General features: G+C 38.0%; 1 pseudogene; it reads right to left on the reverse strand.

Moving 5' to 3' along the window:
* Window positions 1–9,929: 9,929 nt before the first annotated feature.
* LOC136262695 (uncharacterized) lies at window positions 9,930–17,293 on the reverse strand (annotated as a pseudogene).
* Between the last annotated feature and the right edge of the window lie 144 nt (window positions 17,294–17,437).

Consider the following 17,437-nt stretch of genomic DNA (forward strand, 5'->3'; position numbering starts at 1 on the left):
GTTTTGGCTCAAAATTGGAGGTATAGTTGGGCTATATGCAAGGTATCTCCACACCAATTTTCGTAGGATTCCGTCCAGTAGTTTACGAGAACGAGTGTCCGAGTATACATGGTGTCCGAGAATAGATAATTTACTCTACACATGCTTGATTATTTGGTTGTATGAAAAGTTTCAAGCTGGTACATGTACACACTGATAATATTGTTAATTAGCCACTATTTGCAATCATTTCATTTGTTCTATCACCTGAACAACATGCCCGACACTATATTAGCTACTGAAACGTTTGGCTGCTGCTGCTGCCAGGTAGCTAGGGCATTAGCTAGCAAGATTGCTAAGATAATCGTCGTCTCTGTTATGAACGAGCAAGCTTCACCCGCGAACAGTTACTATCGAGGTTGCTATTTACTGTAAGCTACAGTTACTGTAGTTAAAATGCGAGTTGAAATGGCTTTGCTGGGCTATAGCTAGCTAGATACGTACGCCCAGCACGAGAGTGACCAGATCAATGCGAAGCTACAATCATCTGGGCACGACAGAGCTGGCAAAACGCTCGTGGGCTGGCACACAGACTATTTCTAGTCCGGTCCGTAAAATAAATTTTAACGTATTAAACACTTGGCTTGCTAAACAGGAACTTCCGGTCCGTAAAATAGACATTCCCGATTATACTGAACAATATTAGTAAACTAGTGTCAACTCATCGCGGCGTAGCTAAGGGTTGGCATAAGCGGGTATTTAGCTACCTAACCATCGAAGTTCCTTGCCTGACCATCATCAACTTTTGCCCAATTATCAACGCTATAGCTAGCTAGTTTTAGATTTATCAGCACACAAAAAACTCTAGTGCCAATCTACATAATAGCACACGTACCACAATGTTGAGCAATGAACGCGAACCAGCTGACAACGATAGATATCGTACTATGTATTTAATAGGGCGAAGTCCCTTGGACAGTCCCTTTCACACCTCCAGTAGACGAATGTGAACACTTGATAGGTGTCCTTTGACCAAATGCTTATAATCAGTTTGACTTTTTCGCCGTCTATTTTTGCTTTCGTCTGAAGATGTAGTTGGGAGTACACAGTTTATGTAGCTACTGCAGTGGTCTGTCGTTCTTTTCTAGCTTGATAAATTTTTTTTCTTTTTTACAGTACATAATAAACAAAAACAAATTATAATAAACAAAAACAAATTATCTTACATATGGGCCTCAGCGACCTGCACTGCAATCGGTGCCTCAGCAATGGGACAGCGCAAACTGGACCTGGCACCGCGAATGCACATAATTGCAGACCTCAACAAAGAGAAGCTCAATTTGCATCTCAGCCATCCCATCACTATTCCGTAGGAAAGACTGTGCTTTGCACTCAAAAGGTTGGCCAATCTCTTATAAAACTGAGTAGCAGCATCACCCATTCCACCAGTAGTGGTAAAAAGTAAGGGAGTAAATGAGGCATTCTCTACTTCATGAACCCGTTGTTGGTATTCACGTCTCTTTTCCTTGTCATGACGTCGGTATGCAGAGTGTAGGGGTTGATTTGAGGGTGCACTAGGGTTAAAAATTCTGACATCAAAGTATGACCTCTCAAACCGTCCTCCCCAAAAACCATTAGCTGCAATGTCAAGCCTTGCGTTATCATCACGATTAGCTGTTTTGTATTGAAGGGTCTCACCAGAAAGAGGCTGAAGGTGGGGTTCAGTGACAACATTGTTACAGACCTCGGAAAGTAAATTGGCAGTTAGATCACGCACTTCATTATGTCTCAGAGAAGGAAACCCACCCTTTGGGCAAGACAGAGCATGTTCTATGGTAAAAGAGTGACCACAGGCACAGGAAGTAGGGCAGGCAGATGGTAGCCAATGATAGCGAAGCGCAATTGCATCACGAAAAGCAGTTTTATGAAGCACAAAATTATGCGACTTCAATGGAAGACAAGAGAGCCAATTCGATGCACCCTTCTCCTGAGCCAACATGACTGAGGAACGCATGCTAGGAGGAAGTTCATCGAACAAATGATTGGCAGATTGAAGTTGCTCTTGATGGCTCCTAGAGTGAAACTTGGATCGCAACTGAACCTGTGCATCAAGACAGTCACCTAGTTGATGTACCTGAGAGATAATCAAGCCAACGAGACCAGCATTTACTTCTACAGAGCAGGAACGCTGCTGTGACACAACAATCGAAGGATCAAACACACCAAGGCCTCCTAGCCGCACAGGCAAGGAAAATAGCTTTCTCTCAACATCACCAGGGACAGTTCGACCCAATAGACTAGGAAGGAAAACAGATTTAACAAAATGTTCAAGAGGAAGGAAAAGGTCTGTAGAACAAGAAGAAACACGAAAAAAATAGTTCCATCGGAAAGAGAGACCATGACAAAAAGCAGCATAGGAAGCATGAGGTTGTGTTTCGGCAAAGAGGCTCAAGGTCTTAAGATCATCAATCCAGCCATCCACTTTACGTCTCAAAAATAGCTGTTCAAAGGCAGGAGTGCCAATTACACCTCCCAGATAACGGTGTCCTTCAGCAGTAACCTGAATGTCACAGTCTCCAAAAATTGTTCTAGCATCAGTTAAAACAGTTTCCTTGACTATCAAGATAGTTTTAGTAGCATTTGGAAAATAGCCATAACGGGGCCCTACGGAAGATAACAAGTCCCACCACTGCTTAAGCTTGGAAAGCTTGCCACCAGCAGCAGAGTCATCAGCATACCAGCACTGCTTTACTAGACCAGTAAGACGAGAAATCAAGGGCAAAGTACCGATAGTGTACATAGCCATAGCGAGAGGATCACCCTGGGTAGTCCCTTCACTAGAAAAGATGGTACGACCTCCAGTAAACAAAAAAGCATCAGTACGATAAGTGTTAATTAAAATGGGAGCAAGAGAAGGGCAGAGGACCTCAACGTTTCGGAGTGTTACTTGACGATTTAACTCATTGAAGGCATTCTTAGCATCAACAAGGAGAACACCATCAACCTCACGCAAGTCAAATATTTGTTTCATTGCATGGACAGCAGCTTCATAACCACCCATTTGACCAGCACATAATTGAGAGGATCCTGCAGCCTGCTGTAAATCACGCCCTATAATTCTCATCACAGCTTTTCCAATAATTCTTCGCAAAACTTCACCCACACCAATAGGGCGAACACCAGGACGCTTGTCAAGAGGAATTAGGCGACAAGCACAGTAAGCAGATAAATATTTTGAATTAACATAAGAGGTGGAAATACGATGGGCAAAAGCAGAAACAGCTGCACACAAGTCATTAGAAGCATCACCAAACGCTGTACAAAGATGTCTCCAAGCATGAGCATCAAGACCAGAAGGGCCTGCAGAGCCACTTATCTGCATGACCACTGATTTAATTAAAGCAGCATCTAAGCCATCAAATAGAACTGGATGAAACGATTGAGAGGAGTCAACGGGATCAAGTATAGCATCAGGGTCTGCAGCACGACCATGAGGATGTTTTTCATGCAATACATCAAACACAGTTTTGGGAGAACCATCAGACAAGGAACCCACTACATGATCCAAGTTAAGAGGGCCACAGTCGCAAGAAGGAGACAGACAGCGAAGAGCAGCATTAACACGGCCCTGAGTCATAAGGTGGGAAAACCTGGAAGAATGAGTTTGATCATCACAGGAAGGACGATAGCGAGGTGAAGCAGATAGATGTTTCTGTATGACAATCCCTTCATTAAATAAAGCTAAAAAATCACCCTTAAGCCAAAGATCAAGTCGTCTCTGAAGGCAAGAGCGAACTACTCGAAAACTGAGTTTGGACTCGTTGTGGGGTTTCTGTAAAAGCAAGTTGGGCATCAACATGGCAGCCTTTAAGGCAAATGGCTCTAGAGCTGACTGTTTACTAAAGGAATGCAGCAATGATGCAAGTTCAGATACAAAGGATTTACCCAAGTTACCTGATGGCACGGTAAACAGGTTTGGTTTCCAATGGACAACTTGAAAGTATAGTTGGTCGAGTAATTCAAGCACAGCAGGGCTTGGTGAGCCACGCCACTCAAAAGTAGTAAGAGTTGACAAGTTAAAGGAAGGAAGGTTTCGCACATCTGAACTGGTTGCACAAGTGGGGCAAATAAATGGTCCATTATCAACATCAAGTATTCTACCTTCAGCAGTAGTGATTCCGACACAATGGCCATGATACCACTGGCAGCAGTTCTCACTGTGGCCATCACACTTAATCATAAACCCATCAGTGCCAAAAGGCCGCCCACAAGAGCACCACACACGGTCAGGGTCATCATCGTCAACATCGACGTCATTATTAGACAGATCAACTGGTTGTTTTCGACGGCTCTTCTTACGCCGTCCGGGCATTCCAATAAGTGCGCATCAAAGGATCAGAACTCAAGAAGCAGAGCGAGAGAATAACACGGTAACAAATGGTAAACTCAACCTACTTAGCGCCGTGCCCAGAGCCAGGAAGCGAATACCAGGACCGAAGATCACTCGAAGAATCAAGAGGAGTTTCTTGGAGCTACGAACACGATCAAAACGCATACAAGAAAATCAACGTCGTTCTCCAGTTTTCCATCTTAGGTATGTAATATAATAAGGCATATAATGTGAATTGTTTTAAGCAGTGGCGTAGCCAGGCCTTCATGGATGGGTGGGCACTCACCCACACATTTCACCTTATGCAACTAACTAGCACAAAATGCGAGTTCATCCTTAGCGTATTCTACATACATTTGGCTTAAAACTGCTTCAAAAGTTTATAAATGTATCTAGCTAGCTAATATTATTATTATTATTATTGTTACTGAGCAGACAGCACAGCTGATATGCTCAGGAAAAAAAAAAAAACAATCATAAAATGAATTTAGCTACGTAGTTACAAAGATTACCGTTATAGAGTTCCATACAATGTTTGCAGTTCCGCTGAAAAAGAGTCAATATTGTTGCTCTCAATGATGGAAGATGGTAAGTTGTTCCAATCCTTAATTGATCTGGAGAAAAAGCTCTGTTGGTATGAATGGGTAGATGAATTTGGTAGAATAAAACGATGTAATAATATGCTCATAGGCGGCGGAAAGGGGGGGGGGGGGGGCTTAGCCCCCCCTCAGAATGATATCACACCGAAATTATCTTTCTTGGAGTGGGGCTGAAAACCGTGATAAAGATCGAGATACTCTAATAGAGCAGTCACTCTAATAAAGAAGTCAGTGTGTAGCGAGCTATGTAAGGATTTTTATGTAGTTTATCAGTTAGAAATGGTAGCTGGTGAGGTGGAAAGCTCTTGTCAGTTGGTTGTGACCTTTTTTTTTTGGTCTCACCTTACCAAACTATAGAAATAAGTCTGGGTCAGCTCAGCAGAGCCCCCCCTCATATCAACTACTTCCTGCTCCGCTGAATATGCTATGCTGCTGTTCCTGCAGCTTATTTCACTAGTCTAATGCAACTGCATGAATGATTTAGAGGCAAGAATTGAAACTAACTTATTATACCTCCTTGTCTTAACTCATTTGTATTTGTACACAACTCTTTGTACTCCAGCCTGACTCTTGAGATAATCGCATGGCTTAATTCACCCACCAATTGCAATTTTTCACCTCTAACCCACTCAACACTGCTTTTCGTCTATCACTTTAGGTCACTTCACCCCGCCAACTAATTTAAGAATAGCTGTTCTGTTGCTCACAATTCAATGTTCCAGATGTGAAAAATAGACTTGATTCCTCCTTCTTCCCCGGCTTTCCCGCCTAAAATCCGGATCACGTGACTCTGCGTGCACCAAAACTATTTGGACAACGTGATGTAACCATTGGAGCTGATTTACAGTGCGCTACCAAACATATACCTTGTTCGTAATAACAAAAGCAAGCAGGCACCGCTCTCTTAGGGAAATTTGGGTGGGCATGTGCCCACCCTTGGCTACGCCACTGGTTTTAAGTAGCTATGCTCTTGTATATGGAAGAACGGCTTTGCCAAATATTTGACCTTAAAAATTGTCCATACAGTTGACCAAATCCTGTATCCTGTACGGGTGCTTATTAAAAACCTACATCTAGATACCCTAATAGAGCAATCGCCATTTTACCAACAATTAACCAAATATTAAAGCTGAATTTCTGAAACTCTAATTTAATTCAAAGGGATAAATTTTTAAAACTATCCTGTGTGGCATATGCATCCCAGTAGGTCCCCATAGTTGGCATGCTCTGTATGTGAAAAGCACACTAAGGCCAGGCCAAATTAATTCACAGTTTATCGTCACCGCCCGCATTGGTTTTTAGGAATAGAGAAATAATTTCATAATTCATTATTTCTCACGTGATAATCATTGCTTACGCTTCCGAACTAGTTTTTCTACATTAAAACATGGTGTGTGCAACAAACGTGACGATTATCCCCAGCCTGGACTCGTTAGTACCTTCAATAAATGGATTTCTAAAGAGAGATTGCATAAACGAGTAGCTAAGTATTAACAGTGACGTAATCAAATAAGTTTGCAATTATTGTTAAAGTAGCTAGCAACTGTGTGAAGCTACTTTTTAAATGTTTTTCCACGTTAAAAAAATTATGAAATATGAAAAATGACCTCCCGCCCGCATGACTTTTTCAAATATCCCGGACGATAAACTGTCAATCAACTTGGCCTGGCCTAATGTGTATGTCCACATATCCTCAGGTCCTCCAACATCACTAAACGTATGCACTACATACACCTATCCTCCCTTCTAATAGCTGTCTCTTCTGCCTCATACCAGTACAGTCTGCCAATACACCAAAAGAGTTACTCATAATATTGTGAGTAAATCATGCACATTAACATAACAATGGTTATACAGTACATTTATACTACAACATTGAATAATTATTATGATTTCAGTGATAATCCTTCACTCCTCTGTTTGGAGCACTACAAGAACTTTTTAACACCTAGTAAGGACACTACCAGCTCACCTATAAGAGTATTTCAAGAGATGTGATATAAACTTATTTACATCAAGTACAACCAATAGCTATGTGGTGTATGTGCCTGTATGAACATTATATGCATGTGTGTATAGTGTTGCACATTTTGTGTTTGCCTTGTGCTTGTATATAATGTAAGCGTGCACCTGTATGTAGTGAAATAAAAATAATAGTTAATGTTTGTGGTTTCTTTCACAACCCTCACAAAAGCATGCTGTGTTGCAAGTAGCAAACCAAGTTGATAAGTTGTCCTAGGGACACTACAGCCCCTATGGCAGTAGCCATAGCACGTTTTATTCATTGATAAGTACAGAATGATTGATATACTCTAATAGAACAGACAGGCAATAAAAATACTCTAATATAACAGTCATCAAACAATATAGTTGAGTACTTACATCTCTGTCTGAAAACACTCCCAGATCCCAGATGCAACCTCAGAGTTGCCATTTCAAGATGGTGGCATTACCTAAGATCACCTAGAAAAACATGCTTTGCAAATAAGTGCTTTTCACACATCTTTGATAACCCTAATTGTAGCCATTACTTGGCTTTACTGGTAATTTGCAGTAATTTCCACAGGCCCTTGTCCTAATTTAAAAAATTAACAGCTACTATAGGACTGTATGTTATATGCTCACCACTAATCAGCAGATTTGTGTTTGGCCACAACACCTCTACAAGGCAGAATTCATCACACACACACACACACACACACACACACACACACACACACACACACACACACACACACACACACACACACACACACACACACACACGTACACGCACACGCACACACACACATGGCTTGACCATTGAGTTTGTAAATTTATATAACCGACAAAAAGTAGTGATATCCCCCCCCCCCCCCCAAAAACACCTTCACTGTAAAAAAAAGGCGCGTCCAAGAAACTACAAGTACCTGTAATCCAATGTAATTAAAAACAGCTCAGTTGAGGTAAAGACTTCATAAAAGTAAAAATAACTGGTAACTTAAAGAGCTGATATCTGGAGCGGCCAAGAATCAATCTTACTCATACTAAATTTTTTTAATCCATGTAAGAACACCTTGCATTGGCTGTAAAAAAGTGCACCCATGAAAGTAATTGGCAATTGAAATAGCTGATATCTGAAGCGGCCAAGAATGAATGCTGATATACAACTAATTAGAATTAACAAAAAGTTTAACATCGAACCTTTATCTTTCAGTGGTATTCTACATTCACTCTTGCTGCATCATAAATTGATTTCTTTTAACTCTAATTGGCTGGTAATTTGGCCGCCTTTTTTAATCTTCAGTGTATAGAGCAAAAAAAGGCGGCCATTGTAACCATTTCTTGGCCACTTTGGGGCCATGCCTTTTTTCACAGCATGGTTGTTTTGGTATAGATATAGTCATCACATGCATACAAGTGACGTAATATATGTTGACTACTCACTGTCAGAGCATAGAGTAGTGTGTACCAATAAGCTAGTGGTTGTTTCAACTTACATAGAACAATAGGAAATTAGCAACTTTTAAGGTTCAACTGAAGTGAAAGTGTCACAATGACATAACAGTGCACAAGGCAGAATACTTATAACTTTGAAGCAGTTTATATAGCATTAATAATAAATCTATACTGAACACAACCATCAGTAAGCATTTCAGTGTCTGAGATTTTGTAATTACAAGATTCTCTGTAAACTCTCCCCAATAGAATCCTGTTACAAAATGATTATAATTATCCACATTTATGTGATTGCTCCATCAACTGAGTTTCTATGAAGATGACATTGGATGTCATGTTTTAGTTTATGCATTACTTTTAAGTAGGCTTTGTGCCTTTTTAAAAGACTTGTATTGTAGTATATGCAGAATACTTTTAAAAGACATGTGTACTGTAAGATGGAAGTACAGGTAATGCTTATTTTCATTGGGTAGTTACTTAGCGATTTTCCACCTTACACCAATATTATTAATAATAATAATATGGTGGTTGTGTCACCAAACAAACATGCAAACTACTTCAGGTTGCTATGACAGTGACATAATTGAAACCACAATATTCTACCTTGGGTAGTCAAGTGTTGCACATGTCCATTTCAGTTGCTTTCCCTTAAAAGTTGCAAGATTTCAAACATAGCTATACTTGAGTTACCCACTGGTCTATGGGTACTCCATTTTATTGGTAACTGTCCATCAGGTGAGCCCACAGACCATACAAAAATCACTGAGATTCAACAATGATTTATGCATAAAATTAGTTTTTGGTCCAACGCACATTGTTACATTATTTTAAGATTGTGGGAAGTTAATTAGTTATATGGGTTTCCTTAAATAAATAAAAGAAACCAAGTGAAAACCTTGGCAACTAGCTAACTAACATAGTTATATACTGTAGCTATTATAACTACATCCAACATTACATGTATACATGTACTATGCAGTTGATACATCCAACATTACATGTACATGTACTATGCAGTTGATACCTGTATATTCATATATAGTTGCAACCAAGGCCAATAGATCTAGAGTTAAAGGGTTACTACAACACAACCTCCACAATTGTACCATATCTTACAGAATTCATCGAAAACAAAGCGTATTTAAATAATAATTAAATTAATCACGATTGCAACCCTTGGACAAAATTCTTACCAATACAAGTCTAGTTAGTATAATTATGATAATTATATTAATATTGGTATTAGAACCACAAGCATAGTAATATGTCACTAGCCAGTCATGCATTATTTGTGACCAGATTTGCAAAAAGGGGTCTTCCACGTACACACAATGTCATCCAGTTCTATCCACAACATCCAGTTCTATGAACTTGAAAGATTATAACTTTGTGTTCAAGAAAGATACAAACCTGAAATTTTTTACATCCATTACCCCATGTTGGTACTCACTACTGTCCAAATTTCAAGACAATGAATTTTTCCGATCTGAAGTTATGAATTGTCAAATTCGTAAATTGGATGTGTGTGGAAGACCCCTTTTCACAAATCCAGTAACATTTACACATACTGCTATAACTTCCTTACTTTCAAGAACATTTAATTCCACTGAATCAGTGCGGTATGACAGTCCAGTATTAGAAGCTGTACAGGTGTAGTTTCCAGCACTTGCTATTTTAACATTACACATTGTGAGTGAAATAACCGCTCCATTTGCTATCACTGTATGATCATTGCGCAGGTCATGGCCATCCCTTATCCACCCAAATGTTGCTGGTGGGAAGCCTCTATCAATAATATCACATGCCAATGTTATTTGTGTTCCCACTGTAGTTGTGTATTTAGGATTACTTGCAACTATTACAGGTGGAGCTGTAACACAAATACAAGATACATATGTTCATATATTAAATTTCATACCTCATTAAATGAACTAACAGAATAATACATATTATCTTATAACTATGAATATGAACACATTTTACTCCTAATTATTGCTACTCATTATGTCACTTACAGGTATCAATTTAAGCATCTAGCTAAAGTTACAAAATTTTCCTAGCATCTGTTGCTGTGAAGATACTTTACTGTGACTATGGCAATAAACTTTTGATAGGAAGTTAAGGGTAGTTACTCACTGGGAGTAGCATGGGTAGCAATGAAATTTCTTGGATACTGATATGCTACTGTTGTTGTGTTTGAAGTAGAAGCTTCATTATATGTGACCGGGCCTGCGATAATAGGGCATGTGGGCACATGATTTTTGCCTACTTTTTCACACTTTCTTCACTCATAACATTTTGTACCATTATGCTATGGTATTGCAATTTTCAGCACTTGGTCAGCATTTAAGTGGCATCATGATGCAAGTTACAGCATGCATAAATACTATTCCAACACTGAGATATGACCTGAAGAGTAATGGGGTGTAGTTTGTGCCCACATGCCCTGTTTTCGCAGGCCCGGTCACATATTGTCTAGTTACCTAGCTATCTCAGGATGTGGCGATTAGCTACACCAGAATAATAACAGGTAGCAGTGTGTTATTACGAATCAGGAAATTAGGAAAATTTTGAAGTGATTATAAAGTTTTGACATATTATGATTGTGATACTCTAATAGAACAATCAGAATTCTAATAGAACACTCATTACGGTCAGATAGAACAAGAAGCCAAAAATATTCTCCAAGAGAAGAAATCAACTAACTATAGAAGAAAATCAGCTGAAGAGAGAAGAAATGTGTTTATAACTGAGACATCTGGTCTTAGACGAGCAATAAACTGAGATTATGGCTAAAAGTAGTTACATTATTTTGGGATATACAGTACGTGTAGCTAGTACTGTACTAGTGGGCATTTTGTAAAGCACAATGCATATATATATATATATATATGTATATGTGAGTGTGTGTGTTAATTTTAGCACTGCTAGCTGATAAGTATAATGCTCAAATTAAAGCATAGTAGTCTAGCATAATGACTCCATTCCCATTGTCTAATCATAACTTATATTACAAGATGATGGCCTATTGGCTTGGATGACTAAAGCTGATCACACTGCAATTATATTATAGTACTTAAACTGGCCTTCAAACTCAATGAGTTTCTAGTTTGGCTAGCATATTATAACAGTCATTTCTGACCACTTCACCATTCTGCTAAATTTTTCGGTACTTCTTGAGAGCTACTGTATGTGATTCCAAACATATTAATAATCACCTACCCTAGGGTCCTATGGCTATAGTAAGGGAAGTTGACTGCCACCACTGGTCTTAAAATGACCCAAACATGTTTCTCAACCTTTCCCTCCATTTATTGTTCCTATATACTGTACGTATCCCATACAAAAACCTGTTCTGTTCTGTACATTATCTTGTATGGTATCCTGTCCTACCCTGCAAAACCTAAAACTGCAATTATCAGGTCAGTGCAGATAGGGTATTTGGCTGGAACATTCTGTTGCATTGATCTTCTGGAAATATAATGTCTAATTTAACAACTGTTAGTATTACAGATTAAAGTTACAGCCATAAATGATTTCCTAAATAGCTATCCTTATAGCATACAGTGAGCCATGTACCAACAAACTTTCATTATTTTAATCATGTCAACAATTGATTTACATGTTTTCATGGTATAGGTAGGTACTTACTTGATATTTGCACAGTAGTTGATGCTGAAGAGCTGTTGCCACATGGTCCACCTGAAATACAACAGTAGTCTACTCCTTCTTCATTGCTTATAATGGAGTGAAAATGTAGTATGTGTTTTTGTGCATAGACTGCACCAGAACTGCCTATTTTAGTAATGGTACCATTTTGATCACGATACCAAACTGTATTAGTAATGTAAGAGTAGAATGTACTTTCATCAGCACTTCTGTTTTGGTATCTCACACTAGTTCTACTTCCTTCTAATACATAATGCTGATGTGGTATTGATGTTATCCTTGTAGCAGCATGATCTTTAAAAAATGCAAAAAAAAAAACAACAGTTAAGCTTTGCACTGTTATCGGTAATTCTAGTTTGACAGCTAGTTTAACGTTCCAGCTGAAGTTAGCTACAGATTTTATAAATATAGTACGTAGCTATTACACTTATTAATACTTAGTAGTAACATTGAAGTAACTATGCACACTGAAAACTGATGTTCTATGGTAGCACCTAAAAGTGCTAATTTTGACTGCTCTAATCCAAAAATAGCACCTTTAGGTGCTACCATCAGGGGCAGTTTTAGGGGGATTTCTGGGATTCCAGAAACACCCTCTGAACTAGCGCACACCCCTACGATTTGTCTGGGTGTTAAAAATTACAAAGAGTTATACATTTTATGGCTCTTTCTATTAGCAAAATTTCATACTTTTACCTTTAAAATCACCTTCACCGCATTGAAAATCACGTAGTGACCTTTTGTTTTTTGGTCTTCAAATTGCAACTAGGCTGAAGTTGCAATTCCAGAGAACCAGAAACCCTGTCTTACAACAATAGCAGTAAGTGTTATTACAATCACATATTTATACATGCTTTGAGGTTATGTTGCGATGTTAAATGATTTACAAGGTGGGTGGGCAAAACTGGTTTTAAAGCCTTCTTAGCCAATAATTGACTTGACATAAGCAATACCGGTTAATAACCGGTTATTTGATACTGGTTTTTGCAACTCTAGTGTTCATAAATGTATACTCATCAATACTTTACCCCCTCTTTGGCTATCAAGCAACTACTCTAATAGAGCAATCACAGCTGCAGCTGAATGTTAACTTTTTCCCTGACAGTTAACGTCAGGGCACTGCTTTTAACATAAAATTTGTTAACAATAATTTCTGTGTTTATGACTTTTTCCTTTAACCATGGGCATAGCATAATTTATCACAAATGACCTCACCTGTAAATAGCAATGAAAGTACTGTTTAACCTAAATTAGTGCCTTGTCTGATCTAGTTTAGATCCAGGACCCTGTCATTGTCTTAAGACAGGCTGAGTTAGTCTGTGTGATGTGCATGAAAATTAACAAATAATTGCCTTACAAATTGTATACTGAAACCATATGCAAATTGTGTATGATTGTTCTCAATATCGTCACCACTAGAATTTTGCTCTTGATCTCTTCCTTCTTTCTGCAGTAAAGAAAAAAGACAAGCAAAAGAAGTTTCAAAGCTGGCCACAGGCTGGCTTTTGAGTATACAAATACAAAAAGAAGTGATATCTATACCAAAACAGCCTAGCTGTAAAAAAGGATGCAGCCCCTCAAAGAGCCATGGTGAAAAAAGGTGTGAAATCCAAGGTGGCAGCTGTAATGGTATGTTAATGGCAAAAATTTTAATAATGACACTTCAGGTGAATTTGGTGCTAAATCCTAGTGAAACTTAGAGAAGACGATACAAATTCACCTGAACTTTCATTATTGCCATTACCCTATGTACCATCAAAGTCACTTCTTGGCTGCCACCTTTGATTTCACATCTTTTTTACTACATCTTTTTTGGGGAGTGCACACCCTTTTTCATGGTTTGGCTGTTTTGGTATGTCTTTGGAAAACTAGCTCTATTAGCTAAGTGATGCTACTTTTGTGTGTTGAACATTGACCAATAATAAGTTTATCACATGATATACTACATTGGGTCTCTTGTGAGCCTCATATTATATGTATTTCTAGCCAATGCTAGCTGCATGGCATTTTTGCTGTTACTGTTTTTCTATTGTACTTTTCACAGTCATGTATGCAGTGCATCTGACTACTCTATTAAACTATTTGATCAAACACCATTACTATGATCATTAAAATCTGTAACACACTCTTGTGCAGGTGTGCTTTTAAGAAAATAACCAATGTACAGCTTTCCTCACCATACTTTACATGCTCACAGTTATTCACCTACTTCAATACAATTACTGTTCTATTACAAGTTTAAATCATAATTCAAAAAATCATTAAACCAATATTGAATTCATGCTCACATAGCACTTACCAAAAAAAAATTCAAATGTGGAAATAATTATGACAAACTTAACAGTTGAAAAAATTGAATAATCTGCATAATTATTATGGTCTATAGAAGACATACATGTACTTTTGCTACTTTTAAGGCTGTGCATGCAAAGTTAATTATTATGTTTCTGGTCCTACCAATTTCCCATAATTGACCAGGTGGCCAGCCTTATTTATTTGCAACGTATTGATGTGGTACACTACATATGACATCACAGTACATGGAATTATAGGTTAATGTATAAAATTCATTAGTGTATCTTTATAAGAAAAGAGTTTTTGCAAGACATGAAAACTTTTCAATGGATATAAATCATTATAATGGTTATTGTGCAATTCATTCAGCAAAAAAATGACCAGGAATGGAACCAGAAACATATACTGTAATTAACCTTTTGTGGCCTAACCTCAGATCACAGCTCTCCTCAAAGCGTAATGAGATGGCTTTATTATCTAAGTATAGCATAAAACAGAGCTAAATGTTAGTTTGATACCAAAACCTGTACATAACACAGGTACAATAGCTGAAGAGGTTCATTCACCCTACATACACAGTACATTAATTTAATTGCATCTATAACTACTACATCATGACACTAGTGCACCATCCATCAGTTAATCAGTATTGTACTTACAAGAAACACAAACAATTTAAAACCAATATAACATCAATGGCAACATTCATACAGCTTACATTGCGCATGAACAGCAACAGAGTTTCTTATGTCCAAACAATTAAATAGTTTCACCAATCTGATGGTGTATGAAAGATCTTCGATCTTCACTGTGCAACTTCCTGGATTCGATACCTTGTTACTCTATAATATACACATACACCACGTACCAGTAAGAACAGTAAATGAATGATATATCTGTACCCCTGCATCAACTGTCTTGAATGTTCCCACTCCAGCATCAAAGAAGAGAGTTGCATTTTTTAGGGTTCAGTTCAATTCGTTGAAATCCGAACAATTATTTCATTGGAGCATTAACATCCTGATCAATGACATTAACATGATGATGTAAAAGCTGAAGACAAGACGTATATACACTGTAAGTCATGTAAGCTAAAACTGAAACTGCCCCTGATTTGCTACCAGTATTGGTGACAGTAACTTGATATTGTACAGTTGATAGTTTATTTAACACCTGAAACTTTGTCAACTTCTCTAATTCTGACCTAATTGTTTATACATGTGTAAAGCATATAAAGAGTTCACATGTTTATGCAGTTTCCTTACCACGAGAAGCTAAATGTTGTGTAACTCAGTCCATATCCAAATGGGCAGACAGCATCACCAGTATAGAACTTGTATGTGCAACCAGGCTTGCTACGCATACCCATGTCAAAAAATGATATCTGATTGACATAATCTTTTGGATACTACCCAGTAAGACACAATGGTAAGACAACATAACATAAATCATACAATACTTACAATAGTGTAGGGAAGTCTTCCAGAAGTATTAACTTCTCCATATAATTACTTGTGTTATTGCCTTACCACCTGATTATCCAGGATAACCACACCAAAGAACTGCATCAGCATTGGCCTGTGAAGGTAAGTTATAATAGATCAGAAATTGAACCAACTTAATTATCATTTCCTTAGCCCAGCTGAGGTCAACTGGTCCTCCAGACATCACCACCACAATCATAGGATTCTTGGTAGCACTTCTGATGGCCAAAAGGAAGTCCTCTTGTTTGCCAGGTAAAGTCAGTTCATCACAATCATGACCTTCACTACAACATAAAGTATAAAAAAACTTAACAATGGTATCATATGTACCTTTCCTGAGACCCATCCAGACCAACAACTGCTATGACAGCCTGAGTGTTCTGAGCTGCTGTCACAGCCTCTTTAAACCCACTATCATCAATACATTTCACATCACATTCTTTTGCTGTTGTGACATTACTAGCCATTGACTTTATCCCACCAATTGGAGAAATCAAGAAGGGAGCTGTACCCTGTACACAGTTGTAATGAAGTAGATAAAAGTCAGTGTATATACATAATGACCAGATTTTGGAAAATCACATATTGAACATTGTATTTTACAACCAAAACACATACAGCATTTCAAACTATAAATCGTAATACTGCGGATTGTATGCAACATTCTATTTTTTATCCTATGACTGATTTTCCAACCAGAATTATCATTACATAATAGTTTCCTTGTATACTTGTGGTTGCATCAGAGTTGGGCCCCAACACAGCAACAGACAATTTAGGATCAAGTGGAAGGGCACCTGTACACAACATGTAACGGTGCATAGTAATCTTGTGGACGCACTCTTATTATTCTGAAGAAGCACAATACTTTCCTGTACCAATTTCAATACTAATTCCTGAATGGTAGCAGCTACATAAATGACACATTCTAATTAAGGTTCACTTTTACCTGACTCTTATTGGTATTAACATCAGCAGGAGACAAGGTATGATAAGAAGTGTAATTTGCAGGATCAAACAAACCAAGTCTCATCCTGTATATATGTACATAAATATAATTAAGTATTACTATACTAACCTGTATGTAAACAATCTACAGTAGTTAGCGTTACATCAACCAGACATGGGGTGAAGTACAGGTGAAAGTATTTAAGTAAAGTACAAGTACTTTGACATTTGTTGAAGTACAAGTAAAAGTACATGACATTGTTTTAAGATAAGTATATTTAAGTAAAGTACAAGTACTTTTGAAAGTATTTAAGTACAAGTACAAGTACAGATTATGTTTACAGTGTTCACGATTGCATTTATGTAGTTTTGGTTGCACCTAATAAAATTGTGAAAATCTGCCATCTGTAAGGCGAAATCTTTCAAGAGTAAATACCTTTCCTGCAATGCTAAAGAGTCTCTCAACAGGTACAGAGGAAGATCATGGTACTCTTAGGTTTTTTTTGTTTTTTTTTTGCCAACCTTGAAACCAGAGGATATTTTTTTGGTTATCTTATTTGCTGGATTTTGGGCCATTGTTACTGCGTCAGTTTCAATGTACTCATCCACCTTCTTAGTGAGTGAACTTCATTGTT

Source organism: Dysidea avara, chromosome 1 (genome assembly GCF_963678975.1).
Source record: "Dysidea avara chromosome 1, odDysAvar1.4, whole genome shotgun sequence".
Lineage (NCBI taxonomy): Eukaryota > Metazoa > Porifera > Demospongiae > Dictyoceratida > Dysideidae > Dysidea > Dysidea avara.